The sequence below is a fragment of the Pelodiscus sinensis genome, chromosome 24, assembly GCF_049634645.1.
Source record: "Pelodiscus sinensis isolate JC-2024 chromosome 24, ASM4963464v1, whole genome shotgun sequence".
Taxonomy (NCBI): domain Eukaryota; kingdom Metazoa; phylum Chordata; order Testudines; family Trionychidae; genus Pelodiscus; species Pelodiscus sinensis.
This window is the reverse complement of record NC_134734.1, coordinates 7,298,071-7,312,123: the sequence shown is the minus strand read 5'-3', so window position 1 is coordinate 7,312,123 and position 14,053 is coordinate 7,298,071.

Genomic DNA, 14,053 nt, shown 5'->3' with positions numbered 1-14,053 from the left:
AGGGAGCTGAAAGGGGGAAGCAAGGGAAAGGAGGGGGTGGGGAAACTGAAGGATCAGGGGTGGGGGTCTCGCCGGGCCAACTGCCTCCCAGCATGGCGAGGGAGGGGGCCTCGGCGTCCCCGGAGGGATGGGGTGGAGGGTGCGCAGGTTGAGGTGGGGGGTGTGGACATTGAGGAAGAGGTTGTGGGGGTTGAGGAGGGAGAGGTGGGAGGGGGAGCAGGAGTGGGAGGAGGGACAGCAGTTGTGGGGGCAGCAGGTGCAGGACCAGTACGGGGCACCATGCTCTGCAGCAGGAGCTGCAGGTTGGTGCTCAGCCCTCGGAGCTCAGACAGCAGCTCGTGGCGGACCTGCAGGTCTTCCCGCATCCACGACCGTAGTGTGCGGTGCACGGCTCGCAGGGCCCCCAGGTGCTGGTCCCAGTATTCCTGCTCCGTGCTGGCGGTCCGGAGCAGGCCGCAGGTGCGGGAGCATGTCCCGGGTGGGGTGGTTCGCCCTGCACGAGCAGCTGGTGTAGCTGTAGAGAAAGAAGAGAAGTGGTCAGTTCTCCCTGGGGACGCAGAGGATGATGCCCAGCCCCCTCCCCAACTCCACAATGTGAGGGTGACCATGTCCTGCACCGTCACAGCCGCTGTGCTTGTACAGAGGCCATGGTCAGGATGTCTGGCTCTCCCCGGGACTGGGAGCTGCCCCAAGACCGCACCCATGTCCCTGTGCCATGTATAGTGTGGCCAGGGCGGTGGGGGGGGAAGGGGAGATGTCCCCTGCCTCCGTGTAGAGGGGACATGTGAAGGGAAATCATCCTGCTGGGTCCTGCCCCGGGGTCGGGAGCATGTCACGTCTCTTTGCACAAGCATGTGCCTATTGGGCAATGGCCCCTGGGTGTCACGCAGCTGGAGCCACCTGCCCAAGGGTGGCATGGCACGTGCTCGCACGTGCACAGGTGTCTGTGTGATCCGTGGAAGGCATGGCCCACGCGCGCGGTCCCTGGTCTCCCTGCCACCTCCCCCCCATAACTACTTAATTCAAACTACTTACCCGGTACGGTCTCCCTGGACGACCCTGCTGGCGGTGACCCTTCTGGTGGGCCCAGGTCAGGGCCCTCTGTCCCCTGGGCTGGCACGGACCGCCCTGCCCCCCAATAGTTGGTGGAGGGCACTGAAGTAGGGGCAGGTGGCAGCCCCTGCAGTGGCGGCGCCCCTTGTGGCCCTGGCGTACGCCTGCCGCAGCTGTTTAACCTTAATGCGCACCTGCTCCTGGGTGCACCTGTGTCCCCTGGTGGCCATGGCAGCTGCTATGCGCCCATAGACGGCCGCGTTCCTCCTCCTAGTGCGGAGATCATGGACGTTGGGGGCCTGCCCCCAAACCTCAATGAGGTCCATGACCTCCGCACTAGACCAGGAGGCCGCGCGCCGTCTACGGCCCCTGGCTGGCCCCTGGGTGCTGGGGGACTGGGCAGGGGACGTCTCACTGGCACTGGCTGCCTGGCTCATCCTGCAGCCACTGGTTTGGGGCAGAGACTGCTAGTAGGGCTGGCTGACTCTAGTGCCGTCTGGCCAGAGTCTACCCCTTTAAGGGCCCGGGGCTGGGGGAGAGGAGAAGAGTTTTCCTGGCTGTGCCCAAAGAGGCCACCAGGGAGAACCTGGGAAGGGCTAGCCTCCCACTAGTTCGAACTAAAGGGCTACACAGCCCTTAGTTCGAACTAGCTAGTTCGAACTAGGCTTAATCCTCGTAAAATGAGGTTTACCTAGTTCGAACTAAGCGCTCCGTTAGTTCGAATTAAGTTCGAACTAACGGAGCGCTAGTGTAGCGCCTAGGAAAGTTAGTTCGAACTAACGTCCGTTAGTTCGAACTAACTCTGTAGTGTAGACATACCCTAGGTCATTCTGGACCCTATATTTGCCCTCCAACGTATCTTCCTCTCCCCCAGCTTAGTGTCATCTGCAAACTTTCTGAGGATGCAATCCATCCCCTCATCCAGGCCATTAATAAAGATGTTCAACAAAATCAGCCCCAGAACCAACATTTGGGGCACTCCGCTTGATGGCAGAATCCTAGGGTTGGAAGAGATCTTGGGAGCTCACTGAGTCCAACCCCCTGCCCAAAGCAGGACCAACCCCAACTAAATCAGCCCAGCCAGGTCTTCGTCAAGCTGGGATTTAAAAACCTCTAGGGATGGAGATGCTACCTCCCTAGATAACCAATTCTAGTGCTAATATTTTTGGAAACAGACTACAAACCAGACACTGTGCCACTGATCACTACCCATTGTACCAGATGATCTAGCCAGTTTTCTATCTACCTTACAGTCCATTTATCCAATCCATGCTTCCTTCACTTGCTGGTAAGAATACTGTGGGAGACCATAGCAAAAGCTTTGCCAAAGTTAAGGTATATGACATCCACTGACTTCCCCATGTCCACAGAGCCAGTTATCTCGTCATTGAAGACAATCAGGTCGGTCAGGCATGACTTGCCCTTGGTGAATCCATGTTGACTTTTCCTCATCACTTTCCCCTATTCCAAGTGCTTCAGAATGGATTCCTTGAGGAATTCCTGTTAACTATTAGCCAAGAGGATCAGAGACACAATGCCAGACTTCGGGGCTGTGTCTAGACTGGCAAGTTTTTCCACAAAATCATCTGCTTTTGCGGAAAAACTTGCCAGCTGTCTATACTGGCTGCTTGAATTTCTGCAAAAGCACTGACGATCTCATGTAAGATTGTCAGTGATTTTGCGGAAATACTATGCTGCTCCCGTTCAGGCAAAAGTCTTTTTCTGAAAAACTTTTGCACAGAAGGGCCAGTGTAGACAGCAGAGATTTGTTTTCTGCAAGAAAGCCCAGATCGCGAAAATGGCGATCGGGGCTTTTTTGCGGAAAAGCGCGTCTAGATTGGCACAAACGCTTTTCCGCAAAAAGTGCCTTTGCAGAAAAGCGTCCTGCCAATCTAGACACGCTTTTCCGAAAATGCTTTTAACGGAAAACTTTTCCATTAAAAGCATTTTTGGAAAATCATGCCAGTCTAGACGTAGCCCGGGTGTCCCCAAACCTCTGCTGCCACGAGCTGGGAGAGGATGACGGGATGAATTACTCCATGATGGCCATGTTCTGTTCAGTTCCTCTCTAGTTGACAACCAGGCCACTGGACTGGATGGACCTTGGTCTGACCCAGTGTGGCTGTTTCTAGGTCCCTGCGTCCCACCTCCTGCCCAGTGTAGGGACGTGCCCATACACCCACATGCCCTGTCTGACCCTTTCCCCACCCTAGAGGCCACAGATGAATTCCCTTCAGCCGTGCCCAGCTCCATTCACCCAACGAGAGCTCAGCATTGACTGGCTCAGAGCAAATCCAGCCCAGCCCTTTAACAGCTGGGTCTGCACATCAGACTCTTGCTATGGGGTAGGGGGATGGGACCTGGGGCCTCTCCCCTCCAAGGGGTGCCAGCTCTGATCTGTTCCCAGGCTGGGGACTGGCTGGCTCAGGGGCAGTGCAGGGACTAGCTGTACCCCTTGGGTGGAGACAGCCTAGAACCAGACACCACAACAGGTGCTAATCGATGCCCCCTGTTGGGCCCCTGTGGAGACACGGAATGGGCCACGCAGGCTGCAGTCCCTAGCTCTCCATGGAGGGGAGCACTGTGGGGCATGGAAGATTGTGTCCCAGGCTGAGCAGCTAACCTCCCCAGGTCGTTGTCCCTCCGCTGCTGCCATGGAGCAGTGACCACCCCGGAGGTGAATGACAGTAACTGCCCTCATGCCACATCCCAAGGCAGTGAGCTGGAAAAGGTGCAGTGGCCAAGTCCCAAGGTTGCTGGGGAAGGCAGGTGGGAGCACAGCACATGGACTGTTACACACCCCCATAGAGGGCCAGCCCAGGTTGTTCTCCCAGCCACCACCAGCAGAGCAGGCTGGGAACATCCCTTAGAATCAGCACCGCGGTGAGCCCTCCTGAGCTCATCCCTGTGTGCACACAAGTCACCAGTGTGGTGCCTGAGAGGGCCCCTGCTCTGTGCAGTGCTGATAGACGCTGGGTTGTGTGCATGCTCAACTCGCTGCCCCAGCGCTGCATACCAAGCCAGCCCAGCCGACTCCTAGAGAACCCCCAAGGACTTCAGCGCGGTGGGGCCAAAGGAGCCAGGAAAATTTTACTGCACACAAAGCACAGTAATAGCACCTGGCAGTCTGTGCGGGGACAGAACGGGTACATCTACACTGCTGCACAATTTCAGGATACTTCCAGTATCCCAACATAGTGTTATTCAGCGTCTGGACAGTGCGCCCGTTATTTCAAAATAGAATCGAGATAATGAGCACGCTATTCCGATGTCCTGGTAAACCTCCTTCCACGAGGATTGAGGGACTTGTCAAAATAGCGGTCTATTTTGAAATAAGTATGTAGACAGTGCCAAATTTCAAAGGACTATCTCAAAATAAGGTATGCAAATTGCTCCAATTGTATAGCTTATTTTGAGCTAGTACTTCAGTGGAGACTCACCCTGGGTACGTCTACACTACAATGTTAATTCAAACTAACTTAGTTCAAATTAGTTAATTCGAACTAAGCTAATTCGAACTAACGCATCTAGAACTAAAAACTAGTTCGAATTAGCATTTTGCTAATTCGAACTAGCATGTCCACATTAAGTGGACCCTGAACCAGGCTTAAGGATGGCTGGAAGCAGTGCCAGCAGGGCATCAGAGGAGGACTTAGAGCGTGGAGATGCTGTCTCAGGCTAGCCGAGGGCTGCGCTTAAAGGGACCCGACCCCCACCCCGGACAGACAGTTCTCAGGGGTGCCCTGCTTGCAAAGCAGTCCTGGCTTGGATTGCCCGGAGTACCCACACTGGGCACATCACAGCACTCGGCCATCAGCCCGGCTGCACTTGCCGCAGGCTGCCATCTGGGGAGAGGGGGAAATTGGGGGGCTGCAGGAGAGCTTCCACCCCCAGAAGCCCGCAGAGCCAGCCCTGTCCTCCTCATCGGGGGCTCGTGCCCCATTCCTCCCTCACCTCCTTCCACTTACCCTTCCCTAGCCCCTCTTGATGTACAAAATAAAGATAACGTGTCTTCCAAAATGGAATCTGTCTTTATTGAACAAAACTGGGGGAGACTGGGAAAAGGAGCTGGGAGAGGGGAAGAGAGAGGCTGGGAGAGGGGAGGGCAACTAAAATGATCAGGGGTTGGGAACAGGTCCCATATGAAGAGAGGCTTAAGAGACTGGGATTTTTCAGCTTAGAAAAGAGGAGACGGAGGGGGGACAGGATAGAGGTCTCTAAATGCAGGAGTTGGGTGGAGAGGGTGCATACAGAAAAGTTCTTCATTAGTTCCCATAAAGAAGGACTAGAGGACACCAAAGGAAAGGAATGGGTAGCAGGCTTCAAACTAGTAACAGAAAGTTGTTCTTCACAAAGCAAAGAGTCAACCTGTGGAACTCCTTGCTGCAGGAGGCTGTGAAGGCTACAACTAGAACAGAGTTTTAAGGGAAGTGAGATAAAGTCATGGAGGTTGGGTCCATGGAGTGGTATTAGCCAGGGGGTAGGAGTGGTGTCCCTGCCCAAGGTTTGTGGAAGGCTGGAGAGGGATGGCACGAGACAAATGGCTTGGTCACTGTCTTCGGTCCATCCCCTCCAGGGTCCCTAGGGTTGGCTGCTGTCGGCAGACAGGCTACTGGGCTAGATGGACCTTTGGTCTGACCCAGGACGGCCACTGTAAGCTCAGCGCTCAGGGTCGGGGGTCTCAGTGGACCCCCTTGATTTTCATGCACACCTGCTCCTGGGTGGCCAGGCTGGCAGCTCTCCTGCCCTAGCCGGCCACTTTCCTATGCCTAGTGCGGAGGTCGTGGATGTCTGCACTAGCCCAGGCGGGGGCCTGCCTCTTGCGGTCCCAGGCAAGCTCCTGGGAGCTGCCAGCCTGGTCCCGGGAAGAGGGGGTGGGCTGGGGGGCATCGGGTGGGTGGCTCGATCCGTGCCAGGTGCAGGGTTTGCTGGCTGGGTGCTGGCAGGCTTGCACCTGGCACGGGCACCGTAGCCAGCTCGTGGCCCTTTAAGGCGTCCGGGACCGGGAGGGGGGCAGAAGAGTTTCCCTGGTGTTGGCCAGAGTGGCCACCAGGGAAAGCTGGGGAGGGCTAGCTTCCCACTAGTTCGATTTAAGTGGCTACACACCCCTTAATTCAAACTAGCTAATTTGAACTAGGCTTAATCCTCGTGGAATGAGGTTTTCCTAGTTCGAATTAAGCGCTCCGTTAGTTCGAATTAAATTCGAACTAACAGAGGGCTAGTGTAGTGCCTATTGAAGTTAGTTCGAACTAACTTTGTAGTGTAGACATACCCCCATGAGAGAAAGTGGCTATAGCGATGGACTCAGCTCAATGAGTGGCAGGATCTTCTACTGCCCCCTCGGCTGGAGCTGACCTGCCCCTCTAAGATACAGGTACGAACACAAGTTACCCTGAGTACCCTCGGGTGCATTAAATCCAGACCCATGGATTTGTGTATTTCCAGCTTTTCTAAATAGTTCTTAACCTGTTCTTTCTCCACTGAGGGCTGCCCACCTCCTTCCCATACTGCCTAGTGCAGCAGTCTGGGAACTGACCTTGTCTGTGAAGACAGAGCAAAAAAAGCATCAAGTACTTCAGCTTTTTCTACATCCTCTGTCACTACATTACGTCCCCCATTCAGTAAGGGCCCCTAACCTTCTCTGACCATCCTTGTATTGCTAACATGCCTGTAGAAACCTTTATCACTACCCTCATATGCAAGGTAACCAGGCGTGAGATCAGGTCCTGTCCTCCATCAGTAGGGCTCCATCTACACAGCAGCGGTATTTTGGGATACCTTCAGTATCCGAAATAACTATTCCATGTCTTGGGAGCAAGGCTGTTATATCAAAACGTAACGGGCTCATTATTGCGAAGTCCCTGTGACACTCATTGCATGAGGATGAAGGGGCGTTCTGGAATAGCGCCTTATTTCAAAATATCAGAGGGGTAGCCGTGTTAGTCTGAATCTGCAAAAGCGATGAGGAGTCCTGTGGCACCTTAGTTTCAGTTAGTTTATTTCAAAATAACATCGAAATAAGCGAAGCAACTTGTGTAGTGCAAATTGCGGAGCTTATTTCGAGGTAAGGGTGCTGTGTAGATGCACCCTAGCTGACGAAAGGAGAGGAGGCAAAGGGCAGCAATAAAAGCTCCATTTTCAGAGAGGAGAGAGGGAAATAGCAGGCTTCCTCCAGCACCAGCGCTGTTCAGAGCCTCCTTAAATGAGCTGGAGACAGTGAGGTGGCACTCAAGCAAGTAAGGCCAAGGCAGACGGCGAGGCGCTGCCCAGGTATCTCCCAAGACTGGGCATTCACACGGGCGAGGAACATCAAAGGCGATAAAGGCCAAGTAGTGCGCGTTGGCAAACAGAACCCCCACTCGGCACCGACAGTGATGCTTGCCTGGCCTCTGTGCTGCTAAGTGCCTTCCCATGTGGCTAAGTCAGGGGCATGTTGCATTCCTTATGTAAGGGGACTGTTACCCCTTACTAAAACTCTGTGGGAGTTTTTTGGTTTACCAGCTTCAGAAGGGGAAGGGTTCATGAGACTGACAGACCCCAGAGACAATGGAAAGCAGTCAACACTCCAGCTCAGCCTGACTGACAGGTTGTAAGTGGGGATTGTTCTGGCTCTGTCTCTGAACAAACAAGCTGTGTGCAGAAGAGGTCCTGCAAAGACAGAGAGCTGAAAGAGGAGTACAAGAAGAAGTCCTGCAGCGACAGAACCAGACTCAGACAGGCCAAGCAGTGCAGACCCTGTGTTGAGCAGCAAACTGGCAGTGCTCAGAAAGCCAAAAGGAACAGAGAAGCCACACAAGGAGCTGGAACTGGCCAAGCAGCACAGCCTGCAGCTGGATGTGGTGAGCTACTGGGACCTGCAAAGTGTGGGGAAAGGCTCTGGACTGGGAGAGGGGTCTGGCCACTTAGAGACTGAGGCTGTGTGGTCACTGCCAGTGCAAGCGTGTCCAGCCTGCAGCCCCTTGCAGCACATCCAGGGCTTCTAAGGAAGAGACTGTGAACTGTCCTTACACTCTGCAGGCTGCTGTGTTGATGTCCCTGTGCTACAGAGCAGGGCTGTGTGTTCTCATTTAACCATTCTCATTGTTTCTTATTCTATTCTCTTTAATCAGTTGATGTTTAATAAATTGTATTTGCTTTAAACCTTATGAAGTGATCACTGGGCCAAGAAGGCCTGCAGTGTAAAGAGAGCACCTCGGAGTGGGGACACCCTAACTCCTGCCCCTAGTGACTACAAGGTCGGGGATTAAGCCCCAGGAAACCTGGGCCCAGCCTTGTTGGGGTTTCAAGGGCTCTGCTACTCAGGAGAGTGGAGGGGAAGCCCTCAGGATCAGGGAGCCGTGGGGTAAAGGAAGTGGGAGCGGGGACTCAGATCCTTTCGCTGGTTCATTTCACCGGGGTGTATAGAAGCCAGGAAAGTTCCCCACAAGAGCGGGACCATTCCCCCGCTTACACTTAGGGGCAGCGAGGCAGCGCCCTCAGAGTGCTGGAGAGACTGCAGCTGTCTGCCTCATGGCCCCGCCTTGCTGGGAGGGAGTGTTGGTGGCGGTGTTGTAGAGCCAGCACACTGAAGCTCAGAGAGGTTAGGGGACTGGCCCTGGGTCACAAAGTGAGTCTCCCATAAGAAGGGCCACACTGGTTCAGACCAAAGGTCTGTCTAGCCTAGCCCGATGCAAGAGGCTCCAGGAGGAATGAACAAAACAGGGAAGCATTCTGTGATCCCTCCCCTGTGGCCAAACAGAGGCTGGGACACCATCTCTGCCCAGCCTACCTAGTAGCCACTGATGGACCTACCCTCCAGGAATTCATCTTGCTCTTTCTGGAATCCTGTGATAGTTTTGGCCCCCACAATATCCTCTGGCAGGGAGTTCCACAGGCTTCCTGTGTGCTGTGTGACAATCAGTCCCATCGATAGATTGCCAGCTCTTGATGGCAGGCCTGTCTTCTCTTCTGTGTTTGTTCTGCACCCAGCACAATGGGCCTAGTCCCTGCCCTACCTAGTATGGCAATGCAAATATCACCACATGTGCAGCTCCTGGCACTGGCGATGGGCTCTGCCCCGTCCTGATGAAATCAAAATAAATTGCAAGAAATTTGAAGTGCATTAGATGTAGGGCCAGAAACCTTTGCACCACAGGACCAGTGGTGCCAAGAACCTCGCACTGGGTCTGATACCATCTGTGTCCTGAGCTGCTCTTGGCAACAAAAGCTGAACCAGGGGCATTGTGGTGGCTCTCCCTCTGGGGCTGCTTGTATTGCAGACACTTAGTAGGTGAAACAGAGACCAGAGCAGAACTTGCTGTGATGGGAGTTTTGTTTCCTGCCATAGCTCTGTGTTTGATGTGACTCTCAGGGAGAATGCAAATGTTCACACTGACCTCCCAAGTCACACTATGGCTTGAGCAATGCAGATTGGGGGGGTGTATTTCCCAAGGGGAAGCAAGCTGACGTGCGGATCATTCATCTTGTGGTCTCCCCCTGGGCCACAGGGAAACAAAGTGTCCCAGGCGTCCCGGGCTTTTATCTACAAATGGGCAGGAGGAGGAACAGGAGCAGGCTGTGATGTCAGGGAATGCCAAAATATAGGATCACCTGCGGCACCTAGAACCACAGGGAAATAGTTGTTCCTAATATCTAATGGAGACTCCAGTGGAGGGGAATGAAAGTCATTAGGGGGCTAGAGCACATGACTGACGAGGAGAGGATGAGGGATTTGGGCTTGTTTTGTCTCTAGAAGAGAAGAGCGAACAGGGACAGCTAACAGGGAGTTTGGAGAGGGAGTTCTCCAGGTAAAAGAGGAGTAAAAACGGGACCCTTGTGGTAAGTGTCTGTCTGGAGTGTGTGTTTGTGTGTGGGGGGGAGTTATTTGCTGTGTGCTGAGCTTGTGTTTGTCTGGTTGGTTGGTTGGTTGGTTGGTTTGTTTGAAGGAGCTTCTAAAAGGTTTGAAATCTAGAAGCCTCTGTTAATTAGCTGAGCCTCAGTGGGGGGGGGGGGGGGGGGGGCGCTACCAGAGCTATATAAGCCTGTGATTCAGTGACCAGGGAGCTTGCAAACAGGAACAGCTAACAGGGAGTTTGGAGAGGGAGTTTAGAGGGGGAGGTTAGAGGGCACTAGTGACTTCTGACCTTCTTTAAACATAACTCTTATAATAATCTATATTCCAGAGGTTTAAAAAGAATCCCAGTTTATACTTAAACTTATTAATTAGAAAAATGGAGACAGAAGCCCAGCAGCAGAGCGGGGGCTATCCTGTTTATTGCATCGAGTGTCACAAGTATGATTACCTGCCCTATGGGCGGGTGGCGTATGTGTGCACCCGTTGCAAGGAGCTCCTGACCCTCAGAGACTGAGTTTGGGCTTTGGAGGCCAGGGTGGCTGAACTAGAGGAGCTAAGGGAGGTAGAGAGATATGTTGATGAGACTTTCCAGGACACTGTAGTACTGTCCCACCTCCAGTCTGAGAGCCTCCAGTCTGAGAGTGCTCTTAAGGAGGATGAAAGTCTCAAGGGAACAGAGCATTGGATGGGAGCAGAGGGAAAGCCGATTGGTGTGGAGATGCACGTAAATCAGAGGGATACTTCTCTTAGAGGAGAATCCATTTCTCTAAGCTGTAGTCAGAAAGAGAGGAGGGGAGAGGGCAAACCATGCGCCAGAGCAGACAAACAACCACATAGAAAGGAATCCAATGCATCAGGGAAAGGCAGACAAATAAGCAGTGGCAAATTTTTAAAGTGTTTGTACACAAATGCTAGGAGTCTGACTGATAAGATGGGTGAACTAGAGTACCTTTTATTAAATGAGGAGATTGACATAACAGGCATCACTGAAATCTGGTGGAATGAGGAAAATCTGTGGGACACAATCATACCGGGATATAAAATATATCAGAAGGATAGAGCAGGCCGGGTGGGTGGCGGAGTGGCACTGTATGTGAAAGATAATGTAGAATCAAATGAAATAAAAATATTAAGTGAATCAACACGTTCAATAGAATCGCTATGGATAGTAATTCCATGCTCCAATAATAAGAAATTAGCAGTAGGGATATATTACCGACCACCTGACCAGGACAGCGATACTGACATTGAAATGCTGAGGGAGATTAGAGAGGCTGCCAAAATAAAGAACTCTATAATAATGGGGGATTTTAATTACCCCCATATTGACTGGATACATGTCACCTCAGGAAGAGAAGCAGAGATAAAATTTCTCAATGGCTTAAATGACTGCTTCTGGGAGCAGCTGGTACAGGAAACCACAAGGGGAGAGGCACTTCTCGATTTAGTCCTGAGTGGAGGGCAGGATTAGGTCCAGGAAATAACCATTACAGGACCGCTTGGGAATAGTGACCATAATATAATAACATTTAACATTCCTGTGGTGGGAGGAACACCTCAGCAGTCCAGCACTCTGGCATTTAATTTCAAAAAGGGGAATTATACAAAAATGAGGAGGTTAGTTAAACAGAAATTAAAAGGCACAATGACTAGAGCCAACTCCCTGCAAGCTGCATGGAAAATTTTTAAAGACACCATAATAGAGGCCCAACTTAAATGTATACCCCAAATTAAAAAACATAGCAAGAGACCTAAAAAAGAGTCACCGTGGCTTAACCACCATGTAAAAGAAGCAGTGAGGGACAAAAAGGTATCTTTTAAGAAGTGGAAGTCCAATCCTAGTGAGATAAATAGAAAGGAACAGAAACACTGTCAAATCAAGTGTAAAAATGTAGTAAGAAAAGCAAAAAAAGATTTTGAGGAACAGCTAGCCAAAAACTCAAAAAGAAATAACAAAATGTTTTTTAAGTACATTAGAAGCAGGAAGCCTGCTAAAAAATCTGTGGGTCCCCTAGATGATCGAGCTATAAAAGGAGCAATCAAGGACGATAAAGCCATTGCGGAGAAACTACAGGCAGTCCCCGAGTTATGCGGATCCGACTTACGTCGGATCCACAGTTACGAACGGAGCTTTTCTCGCCCCGGAGGACATGAGCAACGGGATCGCCCAGACGTGCTGCGGTCCCGCCGCCCGTGTCCTCCGGGGTAAGAAAAGCTGCTCGGCGTCTCCCTAGTCTGCTGGGGGCCTCTCCCCAGCAGACCAGGGAGACGCGGAGCAAAGCCACGGAGGATGCGGGCGGGACCGCGGCACGTCTCTGCGGTCCCGCCGCCCGCGTCTCCCTGGTCTGCTGGGGGGGGCGCAGCTAGTGGCCCCCCCCCCAGCAGACCAGGCTTTTCTCGCCACCAACGCCTGGGGTAGAGCAGCTGGGGCGCTGCTGGGTTGGTCCCGCAGCGCGGCTCCTCAGCACTACTGGACCAACCCGGCAGCACCCCAGCTGCTCTGCCCCCAGGCGTCCTGATTCAGCCGCCGCTGGTCAGTTTCAGCAGCGGCTGAATTGGGGACACCTTGGGCAGAGCAGCTGGGGTGCTGCCGGGTTGGTCCCCGCTGCGCCGAGGTGCGGAGCTGCGGGGACCTACCTGGCACCGCCCCAGCTGCTCTGTCCCAGGCGTCCAGATTCAGCTGCTGTTGAAACTGATCAGCGGCTGATTCCAGAAAGCCCAGGGCAGAGCAACTCTGCCTCGGGTTTCCTGTAGTCAGCCACTGGTCAGTTTCAGCAGCGGCTGAATCTGGACGCCAGTTCCGACTTACATACAAATTCGACTTAAGAGCAAACCTACAGTCCCTATCTTGTACGTAACCCGGGGACTGCCTGTAAATGATTTCTTTGCTTCAGTCTTCATGGCTGAGGACGTTGGGGAGATTCCCGAATCTGCACCATCCTTTGTGGGCAATGAATCTGAGGAACTGTCCTGGATTGAAGTATCATTAGAGGAGGTTTTGGAACAAATAGAAAAACTTAATGTTAACAAATCTCCAGGACCGGATGGCATTCATCCAAGGGTTCTAAAAGAACTCAAATGGGAAATTGCTGAGCTATTATCTATGGTTTGTAACCTATCCTTTAAATCGGCTTCCGTACCTAATGACTGGAAGGTAGCCAATATTTAAAAAGGTCTCTAGAGGCGATCCTGGCAATTACAGACTGGTAAGTCTAACTTCAGTACCAGGCAAATTAGTCGAAACAATAGTAAGGAATAAAATTGTGAAGCATGTAGAAGAACATAATTTGTTGGACAAAAGTCAACATGGTTTCTGTAAAGGGAAATCCTGTCTTACTAATCTATTAGGGTACGTCTACACTACAGCGCTAATTCGAACTAATGCATCTAGAACTAAAAACTAGTTCGAATGAGCGTTTTGCTAATTTGAACTAGCACGTCCACACTGATTGGACGCAGGGGGGCATTTAAAGGCAGCTGAAACCCATTCTGGCAGGCCATCAGGTCAGTAGTTGCTTTGTGTGGCTGCTGTCTGAGGCTATCTGAGGCTCGAGCTTAAAGGGACCCCCCTGGACAGCCGGTTCTCAGCTTTTCCTGCTTGCTTGCCAACCTCGCCGAGGGACAGCAAAGCGTTGGTCTCTGTGCCCGTCTGTGTTGGTGCTTCCCTTCGGGGGGGCCGCCGCAGGTGGCAACATGGAGCCACGGCTTGCCCTGCACCTTCTGGTGCACGTTCTGGACTTGCTGCTGCAAGCCTGCCAGCAATGGCTCGAGGCTGCCTGGCACCACCTGGTGCACGTCAGCCCCCTGCCTCTCCGCCTGGCCGCCCTGGGGGCCGTGGAGAAGCCGCGGCGGCGTCCCGGCACCGGCGTGCCCCGCCGCATCTGGCGTCTGGACACCAGCAGCGACTGGTGGGACCGCATCGTCCTGTAGTGCTGGGAAGACCGACAGTGGACCCAGAACTTCAGGATGAGGAGAGACACCTTCCTGGAACTCTGCGAGTGGCTCGCCCCTGCCCTGCGCAGAAGGGACACTCGCGTGAGGCCCACCATCCCCCTCCAGAAGCGTGTGGCCATCGCTCTCTGGAAGCTCTCCACACCGGACAGCTACCGATCCGTTGGGATCCAGTTCGTCGTGGGGAGATCCACCGTCGGAGCAGTGCTCATGCAG